Below are 17,533 nucleotides of genomic sequence, written 5' to 3'. Positions count from 1 at the left end.
ATCGCGCAGGTCCCTCGCATAGCATTTGCTTTTTTTACGGCTTCCGACAGTAGGGGTCGAACCCGTTATTTCCCGAAGTAGCGAGAACGATTGCGGATACAAGAGTGTTGAGGGTGATTCATTTGTCGGATGGAGGCGATCCTACTGTTGCATATTACATTCTCAGGTAGTTTCGAATAACCAGAGGGCGTGCAAAAAGCCAGCATTAAGTAAGGGCATATAACGCTGTTGATGGGGGCGTTAAACCTTGTGCAGACTCCTTCGAAAGTGATTGTGAGTACAAGATGTTGATGGCGATTCATCCTTCGGATGGAGGTGATAAGCTGTGTGCAGGCTTCTTCGGTAGGAGTAGGCTATGTGCTGGCACCGGGTTTTACCCTCTCCCTACTGTTGTATATCACATTCTTAGGTAGTTTCGAATAACCAGAGGGTGTGCAAAAAGCCAGCATTAAATAAGGGTATATAACGCTGTTGATGGGGGCGTTAAACCTTGTGCAGACTCCTTCGAAAATGATTGTGAGTACAAGATGTTGATGGCGATTCATCTGTCGGATGGAGGCGATAAGCTGTGTGCAGGCTTCATCGGTAGGAGTAGGCTATGTGCCGGCACCGGGTTTTACCCTCTATCTACTATTGCGTATTTTACATTCTTAGGTAGTTTCGAATAACCAGAGGGTGTGCAAAAAGCCAGCATTAAGTAAGGGTATATAACGCTGATGATGGGGACGTTAAACCTTGTGCAGACTCCTTCGAAAATGATTGTGAGTACAAGATGTTGATGGCGATTCATCTGTCGGATGGAGGCGATAAGCTGTGTGCAGGCTTCATCGGTAGGAGTAGGCTATGTACCGGCACCGTGCAGGCTCTTTCGATAGGAGTAGGCTATGTGCTAGCACTAGGTTATACCCTCTCCGTACAATCATAATATTTTATCTTAAGAACTTACACCAGAAGGAATTACTAACACGATTAAGAAAATGTTCCGTGAGTTACAAGTAGCTTATCATGTACACACTGTCTTCGTTCAAGGTTACTACAGCCGGAAGACGAGTGTACAATTTCAGTCAACGCATGCATTCCTCACCTCACTCTGACTGACTGCGCTGATACAACTTCAAAGACAGTGTTCTAAGCAGCGGAACAAAAATGTAACCTGGTGTGAGCACATAGCCTGCTCCTAAAGCTTAACACTGTAAATGTTTGGAGCTCCTGTTTTACAGCTAGATGTGGTTCCTAACGTAACAGGGCCGGGATTAAAAATATGTTTTACAACCGAGTGCCCCCTCCTGACGCAAGAGTTTAAATCGCAAGAATCTGTTTTACGGCCGATTGCCCTTCCTGACGCTGAAAGACCAGGATTTAGCCAGTTACCCTTCCTGATGTAACAAGACTAGAATTTATTTTTAGACTGCACTTGGCTAGAATTAGCTACACGAAATTATTATATAGAAAGAGAATTGCCGGCTCCTACGGTTTGGTTTAGTGTGCTTGCCTCTCACCCGGCAGTCTCGGGTTCGATGCTCTTAGAACGAAGGTGCACCCCAAACACATTATTCAATGTTCTGATCATATGTTCTATCGAGTAGACTGTTCGATTATATCCTTAATCACTTATTTTGTAATATAATCTTCAAGTATTCGATAAAGCTATGCCTTAACACAGCAGGGAAAAGGAGGTTATAACAATCGCTATCTTACGCAAGCCGTTCAGAACTGTAGTCTTGTTTTCTTTTAGAACAAAGTTATTCCTTGACATGTTCTTTTTAAATTGTCCGCTACTACGATCAAGAGTGCAGCACGGTGCTCTCAGATGGCGGATGTGGAATTTGCCGCCACCACATGTCAAAGAATAAAGATGCCAACACGACGCTCTCTTGGCAGGTTTTCAAATTGTCCGCCACCACAGAGTGCTGCGCGGCTCTCTGTAGATTAAAGATGGCGAATGTAGAATTTGCTGCCACCACATAGAGTGTGGCACTGCGCTCTCTTGATTAAAGATGGCGGATGACAGCTGACGAAATTGCCCGCAAGAGTGCGGCTTCTCAAATTGTCTGCCACCACATTTCAGCTAAAGAGTTTAGCACGGTGCTCTCTGGATTTGAAGATGGCGGATGACAAAAAGCACGTGGATTTGTCTCCAAACAAGAGCACGTAGAATTTGTCACCACCACATAGAGTGCGGCACTGCGCTCTCTTGATTAAAGATGGTGGATGACAGCTGTCAGAAAACCACATAGGTTTACTTTCAAACAAGAGCACGTGGAATGTGCTGCCATAACAAAGAGGGCAGCACTGTGCTCAAAGATGGCTGCTGTCACGCGGAATTGTCTGCCACCACAGGTATCTAGCTAAAGAGGGCAGCACGGTGCTCAAAATGGCTGCTGTCAAAAAGCATTTTTCAAATTATCTGCCACCACATTTCAAAGGTAAGTAGCTAAAGAGGGCAGCACTGTGCTCAATAGATTAGAGATGGCGGATGACAGCTTTCAAAAAAAGCACGTGCACTTGTTTCCAAAGAAGAGCACGTGGATTTTGTCAACGCCGCAAAGAGGGCAGCATGGTGCTCTCTGGATTAAAGATGGTAGATGGCAAAAGCACGTGAGTTTGTAAAGCACTTCAAATTTGCTGCCACCGCATAGAGTGCAGCACCGCACTCTCTTGATTAAAGATGGCGGATGACAGCTGTCAAGAAAGCACGAGGGTTTGTTTACCGATCCAAATCTCACGCTAGTGAGGTTAAGTTGGTAGCACTGGGGTTTAGGCCCGCCAAGATGACAGCACTGCGGATGACAGGTGACGAATTTGCAGCTACTGCGATAAAGAGGGCAGCACGGTGCTCTGTAGTTTAAAGATGGCGGATGACATCTGTCAAAAAGCACGTGGATTTGTTTACAATTTCAAATCTCGCGCTAGTGAGGTAATGTTGGTAGCACTGAGGTTTAGGCCCGTCATGATGGCTGCACTGAGGTTTGCGATACGTTGTTGTCTGTCAAAAAGCACGTGGCTGTCAAAAAACAAGTAGGTTTGTTTACCGAATCAAATCTCGCGCTAGTTAGGTTAAGTAGGTACCACTGAGGTTTAGGCCTGTCAAAATGGCAGTACTGAGGTTAGCGATGCGTTGTTGTCTGTCAAAAAGCACGTGGATTTGTTTACCTATTCAAATCTCGCGCTAGTGAGGTTAAGTTGGTACCACTAAGGTTTAGGTCGTCAAGATGGCTGCACTGAGGTTTGCGATACGTTGCTGTCTGTCAAAAAGCACGTGGCTGTCAAAAAACACGTGGATTTGTTTACCTTTTCAAATCTCGCAGTAGTTAGGTTAAGTAGGTACTACTGAGGTTTAGGCCCGTCAAGATGGCAGCAGTGAGGTTAGCGATGCGTTGTTGTCTGTCAAAAAGCACGTGGCTTTGTTAACAAATTCAAATCTCGAGCCAAAATTCAAAATTAAAATTTCCCGCCAAAATTCAAATTTCCCGCGGGAGGTGGAGGCCCCTCCCGAGAGCCGGAGGAGGTGGTGACGGCCGAACTGTCCTATTATACTACTGGCCCCTACTTTCCTTAATGTACGTTTTGTCCCATGCTCTGATACTTTACTGCGTAACGACTATGGCTTTGGCGACATTTAATGTGCAGGAATAACCGGCGACGTTACTACGGTCCTCTTTACAAGGAAGAAAGGCCTAAAACTTCGAACCCTCAATGCCATTTCAGTTAACGTACGCACTAAAGCGCGGATTCGAACTCCCGAAGGTGAGTACACAATCTGTTATCAGCAAAGTAATACAACGTCACTATTAAGCACGGTATGTGCTGCAACATCAAGGAAAACACGTCATATTACCTTGATGTTAGCTAACTTCGTCACGGCAACGGTGGTTCAGTGGTAGAATGCTCGCCTGCCACGCGGGCGGCCCGGGTTCGATTCCCGGCCGTTGCACATTCCTTTTCTACTTCATATTATAACTTTTTAATCTCCTCCTATGCTCCTTGCTTTAACTATTTATTTTTCTTAATACGAACGTCCTGTCCGCCTCTGTGGTGTAGTGGTTAGCGTGATTAGCTGCCACCCCCGGAGGCCCGGGTTCGATTCCCGGCTCTGCCACGAAATTTGAAAAGTGGTACGAGGGCTGGAACGGGGTCCACTCAGCCTCGGGAGGTCAACTGAGTAGAGGTGGGTTCGATTCCCACCTCAACCATCCTGGAAGTGGTTTTCCGTGGTTTCCCACTTCTCCTCCAGGCGAATGCCGGGACGGTTCCTAACTTAAGGCCACGGCCGCTTCCTTCCCTCTTCCTTGCCTATCCCTTCCAATCTTCCCATCCCACCACCAGGCCACTGTTCAGCATAGCAGGTGAGGCCGCCTGCGCGAGGTACTGGTCATCCTCCCCAGTTGTATCCCCGACCAAGAGTCTGAAGCTCCAGGACACTGCCCTTGAGGCGGTAGAGGTGGGATCCCTCGCTAAGTCCGAGGGAAAAACCGAACCTGGAGGGTAAACAGATGATGATGATGATGATGATGACGAATGTCCTACATGTTGGCCTTTTGCACGGTCACCTTCTAAACGCTTCACCACAGAGGCACCATGACACTGCCCTTAAGGCGGTAGATCGTGATTAGTTGCGCCCGGGAGGCGCGAGGTCGATCCACCCCCACTTCCACGAAAATTGCAGTGTTACGAGGGCTGGAGCGGGGTACCCTTAACCTCGGGTGGTCGACAGTAATCCACAAAGTAACTTTCCGTGGTATCACACTTCTTCTAAATTCAAAAGGCGTGATAGTCATCATCATCATAATCATCATCAGTTTACCCTCCAGGTTCGGCTTTTCCCTCGGACTCAGCGAAGGATCCCACCTCTACCGCCTCAGGGGCAGTGTCCTGGAGCTTCAGACTCATGGTCGCGGGATACAACTGGGGAGAATGACCAGCAACTCGCCCAGGCGCCCTCACCTGCTATGCTGAACAGGGGCCTTGAGGAGGTGTGGGAAGATTGGAAGCGATAGACTAGGAAGAGGGAAGGAAGGGGCCGTGGCCTTAAGTTAGGTACCATCCCGGCATTCGCCTGGAGGAGAATTGGGAAACCACGGAAAACCACTTTCACAATGGCTGTGGTGGGAATCGAACCCACCTCTACTCAGTTGACCTCCCGAGGATGAGTGGACCCCGCGCCAGCCCTCGTACCACTTTTCAAATATTCGTAGCAGAGCCGGGAATCGAACCCGGACCTCCGGTGGTGGCAGCTAATCAAGCTAACCACTACAACACAGAGGTGGACAGACGTGATAATAATTAACATAAGGCCTCGGCCACTTCGTTCCCTCATCCGTGCCCATCCCTTCCAATCATCCCATACACCATAAGGCACTTGTACAGCAATGAACGTAAGGCCACCTGGGCGAAGCACAGTCAATTCTCCCAGTTATGTCACCCTAACCAAGGTGCCACGATCCAGGACTTTATCATTGAGTCTGTAGAGTGAGAACCCTCAATGCGTCCGAGGGAGAAGCGATCCATGGACAGTAAACAGGCTAAGAAAGAAAGAAATAATCGTTTAACGCGCTGCCAGAATATCCCTACGGCAGATGTATAAAATAAATGTTTACATTCTGCTATGGCACCACAATGCACCACCTAAATTGAGTGTTGAAATCTAGCATCTTAACGTCTGAGGAACTCACTGTCTTTGTGGCTCCGTAAGCCCATAACTCTAGTTTTGCCGGCATTCGAGCCAATCTTCCCCAAAATTCAAGTTGCGACACGCAAACTCCCTTAGCAAGACAGTGAGCCAGCTAGTGATTTAGGGGGATACAAGTAGTCTACAAATTCTCCAAATTGCTAGAAACCTACATGAATCTAACTCCTTGAGATACAGACGAGTATAACGAAATGTGAGCGTTAATACTTTGTCCTAAATGAGCACTACATCAGAATTCAGTAATTACAATTGACAAAATCGGTTCCCTTGCCGTGACCAGGATTCGAACCTGGGATATTGCGGCCACAACGCAATGTCCTAACCACTAGACGATCACGGCTACGGTAAGGACCTTTTTGGCGTGCTAGTCTTACCTAATATAAGCGGTTTGTTTGCTCCCCATAACAGTGCCGGCGGATTCTATAGAGGCAGCAGACGGCCCCTACTTCCCTTACTGTATGTTTTGTCCCATGCTCTGATACTTTACTGCGTAACGACTATGGCTTTGGCGACATTTAATGTGAAGAATAACCGCCGACCTTACTACGGTCCTCTTTACACGGAACAAAGGCCTATAACTTCGAGCCCTCAATGCCATTTCAGTTACGTACACACTAAAGCGTGGATTCGAAATCCCGAAGCTGAGTACACAATCTGTTATCAGCAAAGTAATGCAACGTCACTGTTAACCACGGAATGTGCTGCAACATCAAGGAAAAGACGTCATATTAGCTTGATGTTAGGAAACTTCTTCTTGGCAACGGTGGTTCAGTGGAAGAATGCTCGCCTGCCACGCGGGCGGCCCGGGTTCGATTCCCGACCGTTGCATTTTCCTTTTCAACATCATATTATAACTTTTTATTCTCCTCCTATGCTCCATGCTTTAATTATTTCTTTTTCCTAATACGAATGTCCTACAAGGTTGTCCTTTCGCTCGGTCACCTTCTAAACGCTTCACCACAGAGGCACCATGACACTGCCCTTAAGGCGGTAGATCGTGATTAGTTGCGCCCGGGAGGCGCGAGGTCGATCCACCGCCACTTCCACGAAAATTGCAGTGTTACGAGGGCTGGAGCGGTGTACCCTTAACCTCGGGTGGTCGACTGAGTTGAGGTGTGTTCAATCCCCACAACAGCAATCCACAAAGTAACTTTCCGTGGTAACACACTTCTTCTAAATTCAAAAGGCGTGATAGTACCTAACTTATGGCCTCGGCCACTTCGTTCTCTCATCCGTGCCCATCCCTTCCAATCATCCCATACACCATAAGGCACCTGTATAGCAATTAACGTAAGGCCACCTTGGCGAATCACAGTCATTTCTTCCCAGTTTTGTCACCCTAACCAAGGTGCCACGATCCAGGAAATTATCGTTGAGTCTCAATGAGTCCCAGGGAGAAGCGATCCATGGACGGTAAACAGGCTAAGAAAGAAAGAAACTAAGAAAGAAATAATCGCTTAACGCGCTGCCAGAATATCCCTACGGCAGATGTATAAAATATATGGTTACTTTCTGCTATGCCACCACAATGCACCACCTAAATTGAGTGTTGAAATCTAGCATCTTAACATCTGAGGAACTCACTGTCTTTGTGGTTCCGTTAGCCCATAGCTCTAGTTTTGCAGGCATTCGAGCCAATCTTCTCCAGAATTCAAGCTGCGAGACGCTAACTCCCTTACCAAGACATTGAGCCAGCTAGTGATTTAGCGGGACACAAGTAGTCTACAAATTCTCCAAATTGCTAGAAACCTAAATGAATCTAACTCCTTGAGATACAGACGAGTATAAAAAAATCTGAGCGTTAATAATTTGTCGTTAATGAGCACTGTATCAGAATTCAGTAATTACAATTGACAAAACCCGTTCGCTTGCCGTGACCAGGATTCGAACCTGGGTTGTTGCGGCCACAGCGCAATGTCCTAACCACTAGACGATCACGGCTACGGTAAACACGTTTTTCGCCTGCTAGTCTTACCTAATATAAGCGGTTTGTTTGCTCCACATAGCAGTGCCGGTGGATTCTGTAGAGGCAGCAGACGGCCCCTACTTCCCTTACCGTATGATTTGTGCCATGCTCTGATACCTTACTGCGTAACGAATATGGCTTTGGCGACATTTAATGTGCAAGAATAACCGGCGACGTTACTACGGTCCTCTTTACAAGGAACTAATGCCTAAAACTTCGAGGCCTCAATGCTATTTCAGTTAACGTACACACTAAATCATGGATTAGGGATGGGCCACTCGATCGCCTGCTCGAGCAGCCTCGAGTGCTGACGTCACGAACTGGTGTGTCGAGCGTGGTCGAGCCAGATCGAGCAGCACGGAATTCCCAAGTGACGTAGGACTGCATGCGCGCTAGGCAAGAGTGTGTGTTTGGGCTCGAGCAGCCACAATTCCGTCTGCACTCATTCGCGTTGATATTCACCTTCCGGCACTACGCGTAGAGTAGAAGTAGAGGAATTAGCGATAGCGACCATTCTACAGAAATACAGACGTACCGTAAGTCATAGTGGACGCATCAGTTTATTAAATCCATATATTGCACCCGCCCACCTCCTGAGTCCCAGACTAGCATTTATCTCAGGGGTGATCAGTTCGAAAACGATAAAAAAAAATTATATAAAGAAAATCAAAAAAAATATATATCGGCGCATCAAATGAACACAGGGATGAACGGGGCATGCAAATTTAAGGTTACGGGGGACGACTCATTCATGGATACAAATTTTTGACTCCACAATAGGACTGGGAAGTGACAACTTAAATTCCATGGGCATACTGGACTAACTACAATGAAAAGATATGGAAACTGTTTCCTATTGAAATTGCAATGAAGAGCAATTTATTCACTTATTTTGCATACTACACATGATGACAATTTTACATTGGGACACTTTCATCCTGAAAAATAAATGACATAATACTTGGATTTTACCTCACTACTCTGGTAGTGTAAAACATCTGGCGAATTCGCCCCAATTGGTTACTGGGGATCGAATTCACATCCGTATGATTGGACGTTTCACCGCTGGAGATCTTCTTTCGAGGACGAAGGCACGACAGTAACTTTTTACTGTCGTCTCCTCGTTCCGTTTGGACATGAGACACTTCCGGTATGTACATTCTGGTGAGCCGGACACCCACCGTGAAAAATGTTATCGCCTCGAAAAAACGGGAATTTATAATACGGACAAACTCTAGCCTATTATTTCAAGATTCACAAACACACCAGGTAGAGTTCATTAACTCAAAAGCTACTTTAATATTTACACTTGTCAATACGACAAGACGTACGGAAAGGTTCATTACTATGCTCTGACCCTGAAAACATGTGCCGTCCGTGGGTTATTTACGTATCTACTGCTAACAATCTCCCCGTGAAAACCCAACATCTGGTTCAGAGCAGTTCGACACAGGATGACTGTCCCTAGCATATCCTCCTATTATTATTAGATAATATCATCACCATTATTTATCTGATCATTAGCATATTCTTTGACTACCATCAATTAATTTTATTATTATCATTAATTTCAATTATAATCCTGTATTTGATTATTATCATTTGTCATCCGGGATGATTATATGCCAACCCTTGCCGACGTTTCAAACGAAGGGTCGTTCTTCCTCCTAATTTATCCGTACAATATAATGATCAGCTTCCTCATAAATATTTTTATTATTATTATTATTATTATTATTATTATTATTATTATTATTATTATATTATTATTATTATTATTAGTATTATTATTATTAATAGTGGAAATCGTGATTATCGTAACCCGTAATCATCCTTGTTATAATACTTCAACTTCTCGCTCTTATTATTTTCATCAAAAAAATAAAATAAAAAAAGTACCTTCATTGGTTATTCTTCTTCTCCTTCTTCAAATATTTTATTTATTATTATTATTAGTTAAAAATCTCAAATCTTTCATTTCATCTCCCAACATCATTATTATGTCCAAAATATAAAAAAAATTAATTCTTCAAAAAAAAAGTAGCTTAGTTTTTATTATTATTAATATTATTATTTTTAAAAAAACTTAATTTCGCCTGTTACACGGTAGTTCACTCTTAATATGTTTAACGCATAACCCCTTTTACGATTCCGATTTATCTTGGCACTAAGCACTTGATTTAAGACAAGATTCACTTGGAGTATGATTATTGTTATTATTATTATTATTAAAAATGGAAAGATGATATTTTAATTTCCACTCTTTAGAATTTAGTCACATATGTTAAATCCCGTTATGAACCACTAAGATCTGCTTTATATCGGTCGGGACAACACGGTATTCGGGACCGTACCTTCAACTTCGTACTGCCGTTATTTTTATATGGGGACACCTGTCCTCCCAAGACACATCTCACAACCTATGGCACATCGCGGCTGGGCAAATACCTCCAATGCCGGCGATTGCTAAACTATTCCTTCAAATTTGAAGTCCATTTCCTTTCATCGGAACTCTTCAAACATTTAATTCATAAAATAATCCTCGGTGCGTGGATTCTACCACTAATAACACCGGCATATGCATTTATATCATCTTAGGCCTTGAGATTCATCTATTTCATCATTACAAACAATACGGCTCAATTTATTTCACGCCGGATATTCGTCCCTCATGACTTCCAACTCTAAATATGGGCTCAAATCATTCTGGGCTTTTAACATATCGTGACCATTCTAATTCACGTGCCTATATCGCTTTTAAACAAAATCTTAATGGTTAAATTAAAGTCCAAAAACGTAAAATCAAAAATTTACGTAAAATCAAACTGACTACGCGAATGAAAGTCTTTAACGCTACATGTCATCTCCACTTTGATTATTATATTTGCACTGGCTAACTCACGAAGCACTGTCATTATTATTATTAGACTTTAACTCGCAAACGCATAAATATTATTATTATTATTACTTTACTTTCCTTTGTCAACTCACAAACATTATTATTATTAGTATTTTAATGACCTTCCGTACGCGACACAAATCTTACAAACTCTGGCTCTTTCATAATCTGGCTGTCTAATAGAAATTATTCCTAATTCAAATACAAATGATCACCGCAGTGAATGAAATTCAAATAAATGGGTTAGCACAAAAAAAGAATTTAACACTTGAATTGAACTTAATTCAAAGTATTACAAACAGCATGCATTAATTGAAAGAAATATATCCCATATTTACATTATATACAACAAACAAATACTCAAATTAATTAATCTAACCCATTATTACGTTAATATAAATTAATTCGTCCGTCTAAGAAAAAAATCATGGACTCGGGAAGCGGACCATGTTAAGTAACCATAATTAATTTACACTGAACCCCGTTTAGTCGCGATAACATTCCCTAATATCAAAATTGTGTACTCATTCCTATGTAGAATTCCATTGTCTCGTAGCGGAGGAGATATAGGCCTTACGGCCCCATGGTGATCTACTCGTCCATCATGCCGCACAATACAAATTTAACACCATAAAACACTTCTGGGTGACTACCCATGATTAATACCTTATTACACTATTTTACACAGGAATACTAATAACAAAAAAAAACACTTATAGGTGCTCCTAGACCCCTGACACTCGCACAATATAATCTTCATATACGCCCGAAACACACGTCGTGGCACATTACGACGAAATGTCGTTCATTTGAACCGGCGCGTATCGCGTCTTCAATCGGCACTTCCTGGTTTATTTCTAAGCCGTCTTGATAATCGCCTAGCTCCTATGGTTCCCTGCTCGGATAGTTATTCACCGTCTATCTTGAGGTGTTTACTTCAGGCTCCGCACACTGCCTTCCAAAGGTACTATCGGCGTTCCGTTATTTATTTATTATTTATACACATGACATTCATTAAATTCAACATACAGTTGTACTGATTATACACACTCGGTACTATTGATAATTTCACTGTTCGTATTCATTCTCCTAATAATTCACGTACTTTCAGCTCTAACTGACTTCGAATGCGTCCCGAGGTACTGACTTACAGAGTCAACGTGTCAGAGTCTCAACTACTCCATTACGACTGACACGACTGGTGACCGATAACGACTGGTGACTGGTAAGAACTGAGTACTGGTAAGAACTGAGTGATGTGAGGTCCGCTTCTGGACTTTTATGGACGATATGATTTCCCGCCGGGGTCATCCGCGGTCAACTCCTGGAGAGGGGGGTTGGTTATCCTAAATCGGCATATGCAGGTGGATTTGGATCTCTTGCTTTATCCTACTTAATACACTGGCGATACACATTCATGTGTCGTATTCTGAACTCCTATCGTTCGGTGATCATGGAAATATCACTTAATTTCTGTCCTCCACCTTTCGCGCGCTAACTCGGCGTCCCTGATGGCGTGCTCATCTCGACCAATGGCGAGATAGCGTGGGTCATTTCCACGAATTCATTACTTTAATTTATTACGATTACAATTATTCAACATGGGAACGATATCACAAAAATCCCCTCTATTCAATTATGTGGTTGGAATAATTTAATTATTGTTATCGGAGAAGCTAACTGGAGTTCACTCTGAGTTTTTCTTATGTTGGTTTATCTGCGGGCCTGTGATATATTTTCTCATTGGTCAACACCGCTTCGGTTAGTTTGAAATCTCTCCCTTGAAACGTGACCACACCAAACGCCTCGGGGCGTGGAAAATCTAGCACGTCATATTCTCGGTATTGGTGATACATCTGCTCGGCCTTGGTCCGAAATATATACTCTTCTACTTCCTGGTAGTCATTATTCTGTTGTTGTGAGCTCTAGATTTAATCCTCTTATCTTCTGACCAGGAAACCTTTTCCCCCTAATGACAAGCTTACTGTGGCGCCGGACAGTCGCGATCACGGCTGACTTATGTCGAAATTTTCCCGTCCACACAAAACTGCCACTGTATTCATTTAATATTTCTATATATCTGTATTTCTCATATCAAAATCAAATCATGAAACTAGGGCCTATCTCATCAGGGTACAATATGCCTAGAATTACTTTTTGTTATCAAATGTAAGTGACTGCTCGACATGGCGATGAGCTCTGCATAGTGATAGTATTTGTGTGGTTTTCCTTTCGTTACTTGGTCGCTACTTCCATTTTTGGTTCTTCTGAACATTGTATGTTCTGTTCAGTTTTATTATAGTGCTATGATATTTACTATTTCTCCTACATAATAAGAAAATGTGAACAGACCTGAAGTTCTGCGTCCGATATAATATAACTTTTTTTTTCTATTGGTTTTACGTCGCACCGACACAGATAGGCTTGGGAAGGAAGCGGCCGTGGCCTTAATTAAGCTACAGCCCCAGCATTTGCCTGGTGTAAAAATGGGAAACCACGGAAAACCATCTTCCGGGCTGACGATAGTGGGGCTCGAACCCTCGATCTCCCGGATGCATGCTCACAGCTGCACGCCCCTAACCGCACGGCCAACTCTCCTGGTAAATCTGAACTGTCAGGAGTTTTTAAAGTACATCTCACAATCCCTACGTATAGCATGTTGCGAAAACGCATCACTGGACACATAGGGCTGGGTTAATTTTCTTGTAATCCTAGTGCATTTGTCATTCACACTTCAACAAATTGCCATATAAACTTCCATGAACATGCGGTTTTTGGCATCATTAAATACATTATTTCCGACAAATAAATCTTTGGACGTATTTATCATACGAAGCGCCGTGACATTTCATACATAACATGTCCTCAACTTTTCATGGAATTATCTCCAGTAGGTTTTGCTGTGCGTTGATTATCAGTCAGTCAGTCAGTCAGGACACCTTGCTTTATATATATAGATTATAAGCGAGCCTAATATACACGATTCTGTTTGTGGTACGTGCTGTTTGTTTTCTGCTATCTCAGCTGGCCACTCTAAGCATAACGTTTTTCAACGTCCTTTTCGACTTTTCTTTTCATTTTTAATTAATATACTTTAATTATCTAGGGCTATTGTTTAGTGGCGTTCACGCCATAATACTCTATCTTACTCATATTATTTCATCTTATCTACTCTTGGGTTGTATTCTCTTAAATATTAAATCTGGTGATCACTAAATACGTTAAGTTCAAATAGGATTTCCTTGTCATTTTGGTTATAATGTTGTGGATCTTAAAATGACTAATTGATTACTTACATATAACGCCGTATCATTTCTCAGGCGATAATATTACTCTAGGATAGCAACCATATAATCCATATACTCTTCTGTTGTGTAATGGATTCAATGTATTCCGTTAATAATGTTAAGGCGTAATCATTATAAATATTATTCCCATGGTACCCTGTTTACCCTCCAGGGTCGGCTTTTCCCTCGGACACAGCGAGGGATCCCACCTCTACCGCCTCAAGGGCAGTGTCCTGGAGCTTCAGACTCTTGGTCGGGGATACAACTGGGGAGAATGACCAGTACCTCACCCAGGCGGCCTCACCTGCTATGCTGAACAGGGGCCTTGTGGAGGGATGGGAAGATTGGAAGGGATAGGCAGGGAAGAGGGAAGGAAGCGGCCGTGGCCTTATGTGAGGTACCATCCCGGCATTCGCCTGGAGGGGAAGTGGGAAACCACTTCCAGGATGGCTGAGGTGGGAATCGAACCCACCTCTACTCAGTTGACCTCATGAGGCTGAGTGGACTCCGTTCCAGCCCCCGTACCACTTTTCAAATTTCGTGGCAGAGCCGGGAATCGAACCCGGACCTCCGGGGGTGGCACGCTAACCACTACACCAAAGAGGCGGCACTTCAATAGTATTAAAAGAGCAAAGAAGATTGCCACTCATCTGATTTAGTACAAGGTGATCACTCATAGATGGCAGGCCATACTCCTGCTCGAGTACTGCTCGACCTAGATCGAGCAGTGACGTCATCAGCTCGAGCCGCTCGAGCTGCGCTCATGCCCATCCCTAATCAACACGCTCTCTTGTCTGCGTTAGCCTACACGACGCCCGTCATACTTACCCTTCACTTAACGGAAGTTACTTTGCTGTCTATACAAATAGTGACTTACCGTAATTGTTGTTCAAGCTGGGGTAATTATCATGAGGATAAAGTGAAGCCCATGTAGACCAGGGGAACCACTCGAGCAGGTCATTGAGACTCGGTTATCGCCCTTATTTTACTTCTCTTTAAGGAAGTTTATTATTTTTAGTACTACAGTTTCTTTTATGATATGGCGGGGCTTCTATTGTGCTAAATTACGTTATATTAAACAAATACACGATTTATTTTAACATATCATATACTTTATCATGGGGGAAAACGGTAGAAAAAAGAAGGACAGGATTGGGTGTATGTGTCATCATCATCTGTTTACTCTCCAGGGTCGGCTTTTCCCTCGGACACAGCGAGGGATCCCACCACTACCGCCTCAAGGGCAGTGTCCTGGAGCTTCAGACTCTAGGTCGGGGATACAAATTGGGAGAATGACCAGTACCTCGCCCATGCGGCCTCACCTGCCATGCTGAACAGGGGCCTTGTGGAGGGATGGGAAGATTGGAAGGGATAGGCAAGGAAGAGGGAAGGAAGCGGCCGTGGCCTTATGTTAGGTACCATCCCGGCTTTCGCCTGGAGGAGAAGTGGGAAACCACGGAAAACCACTTCCAGGATGGCTGAGGTGGGAATCGAACCCACCTATACTCAGTTGACCTCCCGAGGCTGAGTGGACCCCGTTCCAGCCCTCATACCACTTTTCAAATGTCGTTGCAGAGCCGGGAATCGAACCCGGGCTTAATCACGCTAACCACTACACCACAGAGGCGGACTGGTGTATGGGTCGCCATCATCATTTCATCATCATCACGACGCGCAGATCGCCTACGGGAATCAAATCAAAAGAATTGCACCTCCTGCCACTAAGAGCCATACCCATTTTCCGTTTGCAGCCAATTGGTACAACAAAAGAAAATAAGAAAAGATGTGCATTTAAACCAGGAATATGCCACCGTTTAACTCATTCTGTGTGTATTTACAGCTATTGAATATATTTTCTGTCCGTCTCTGAGGTGTAGTGGTTAGTGTAATTAGCTGCCAGCCCGGAGGCCAGGGTTAGATTCCCGGCTCTGCCACGAAATTTGAATAGTGGCACGAGGGCAGGAACGGGGTCCACTCAGCCTCGGGATGTCAACTGAGTAGAGGTGTGTTCGATTCCCACCTCAGCCATCCTGAAAGTGGTATTCCGTGGTTTCCCACTTCTCTTCCAGGCAAATATCTGGATGGTACCTAACTTAAGGCTACGGCCGCTTCCTTCCCTCTTCCTTGTCTATCCCTTCCAATCTTCCCATCACCCATCCGGGCCCCTGTTCAGCATAGCAGGTGAGGCCGCCATGGCGAGGTGCTGGTCATATCCCAAGTTGTAACCTCCGACTCAGAGTCTGAAGCTCCAGGACACTGCCCTTGAGGCGGTAGAGGTGGGATCTCTCGCTGTGTCCGAGGGAAAAACCGACCCTGGAGGGTAAACAGATGATGATGATGATGACGAATATATTTTCTATATATACAGTTTGTTGCTTTCCCTTCGTACAATACGTGTAGCAGTCCCCATTCATACCTTACCAGATTTTGAAATTTAGAGACTAGATGTTCAACACGTGTGCATCTTAGTCTCTTTCTTTAGTCAATATTATTCCCTTACATATCATATTGGACTATATACAAGTATAATGAATTATTGACAGAGCGAGTTGGCCGTGCAGTGAAGGCCAAGCAGCTGTAAGCTTGCTTTCGGGAAACAGTGGGTTCAAACTCCACTGTCGGCAGCCCCGAAGATGTTTTCCGTGGTATCCCATTTTCACACCAGGCAAATGTTGGAGATGTGCCTTAATTAATCCCACGGGCGCATCCTTCCCACTCCTAGTTCTGTCCTATCCCATCCTCGCCATAAGACCTATTTGTGTTGGTGCGATATAAAACAAATAGCAAAAACATATATAATAGTCATACTGCGCGTGTTCGGGAAGCAAAGTGTACATTTGAATCTGAAACTGTATACAGATATATCAGTTTTGTCCATGTGCATGATTCGTCACTTCAGAAGGCGTAGGAGCTCGCGGTGCACCCCTACACGAATCCCTTCAGTTAATTCAAAACACCCGGTAGTACTTTAAGTGGTATCCGTGGTGAAACTGTAGAAAAGGTTAAAAGGAATCTCAGTGCGGTGATGGACTGAGGAAGATTCAACCAAAACCAACTACAAAAAATGGATCAGGCTGTCTTTGCCAGAAGAATATTCCGAGCAGTCAGTGACAGTGTACAAATATTGTCCAGTTACGTCTGTCGACCTAGAAGTATAATTTTCAGCGTATAAAATAATTCTGTCCGACAACAGAACTGAAAACTTTGAAAAAACTGTACCTTCGATAACCTACTGCCTTTCACAATTTGCAAGGAATGAACTATGTTTATCAATTTAACACTGACATGAAATTAAATAATCCTTTTGGGAAGAGTTTTTGTTTCATTTTCGTTCATATTTTCGTGCATTTTTTCAATTTGTTAGTGCATATATGCATGCATATTTTCGCAGTTTTTAGTGCATATGAATCCGGGCCCTACTAATCACACTAACCACTACCCCACAGAGGCAGACGTATTCCGTACATATACATTTATATGCTCTATAAATGTAAAAATACGCTGTCTAGTTCTTCATCATCATCATCATCATCATCTGTTTACCCTCCAGGGTCTGTTTTTCCCTCGGACACAGCGAGGGATCCCACCTCTACCGCCGCAAGGGCAGTGTCCTGGAGCTTCAGGCTCTTGGTCGGGGATACAACTGGGAAGAATGACCAGTACCTGAACAGGGGCCTTGTGGAGGGATGGGA

The 17,533-nt window shown here is 43.9% G+C and overlaps 4 non-coding genes across 4 annotated transcripts; 2 read left to right on the top strand and 2 right to left on the bottom strand.

Moving 5' to 3' along the window:
* Window positions 1–3,863: 3,863 nt before the first annotated feature.
* Window positions 3,864–3,934, top strand: TRNAG-GCC (transfer RNA glycine (anticodon GCC)). Its single transcript has one exon. It is a non-coding gene; the product is annotated as a tRNA-Gly (tRNA).
* A 2,023-nt stretch (window positions 3,935–5,957) lies between these two features.
* On the bottom strand, window positions 5,958–6,029 carry TRNAH-GUG (transfer RNA histidin (anticodon GUG)). The gene has a single exon. It is a non-coding gene; the product is annotated as a tRNA-His (tRNA).
* A 417-nt stretch (window positions 6,030–6,446) lies between these two features.
* On the top strand, window positions 6,447–6,517 carry TRNAG-GCC (transfer RNA glycine (anticodon GCC)). Its single transcript has one exon. It is a non-coding gene; the product is annotated as a tRNA-Gly (tRNA).
* Window positions 6,518–7,558: 1,041 nt separating this feature from the next.
* Window positions 7,559–7,630, bottom strand: TRNAH-GUG (transfer RNA histidin (anticodon GUG)). Its single transcript has one exon. It is a non-coding gene; the product is annotated as a tRNA-His (tRNA).
* Window positions 7,631–17,533: the final 9,903 nt, after the last annotated feature.

This window comes from Anabrus simplex, chromosome 1, assembly GCF_040414725.1.
Source record: "Anabrus simplex isolate iqAnaSimp1 chromosome 1, ASM4041472v1, whole genome shotgun sequence".
NCBI lineage: Eukaryota > Metazoa > Arthropoda > Insecta > Orthoptera > Tettigoniidae > Anabrus > Anabrus simplex.
The sequence above is the reverse complement of the archived record's forward strand: the minus strand, read 5'-3'. Positions and strand labels throughout refer to the sequence as shown.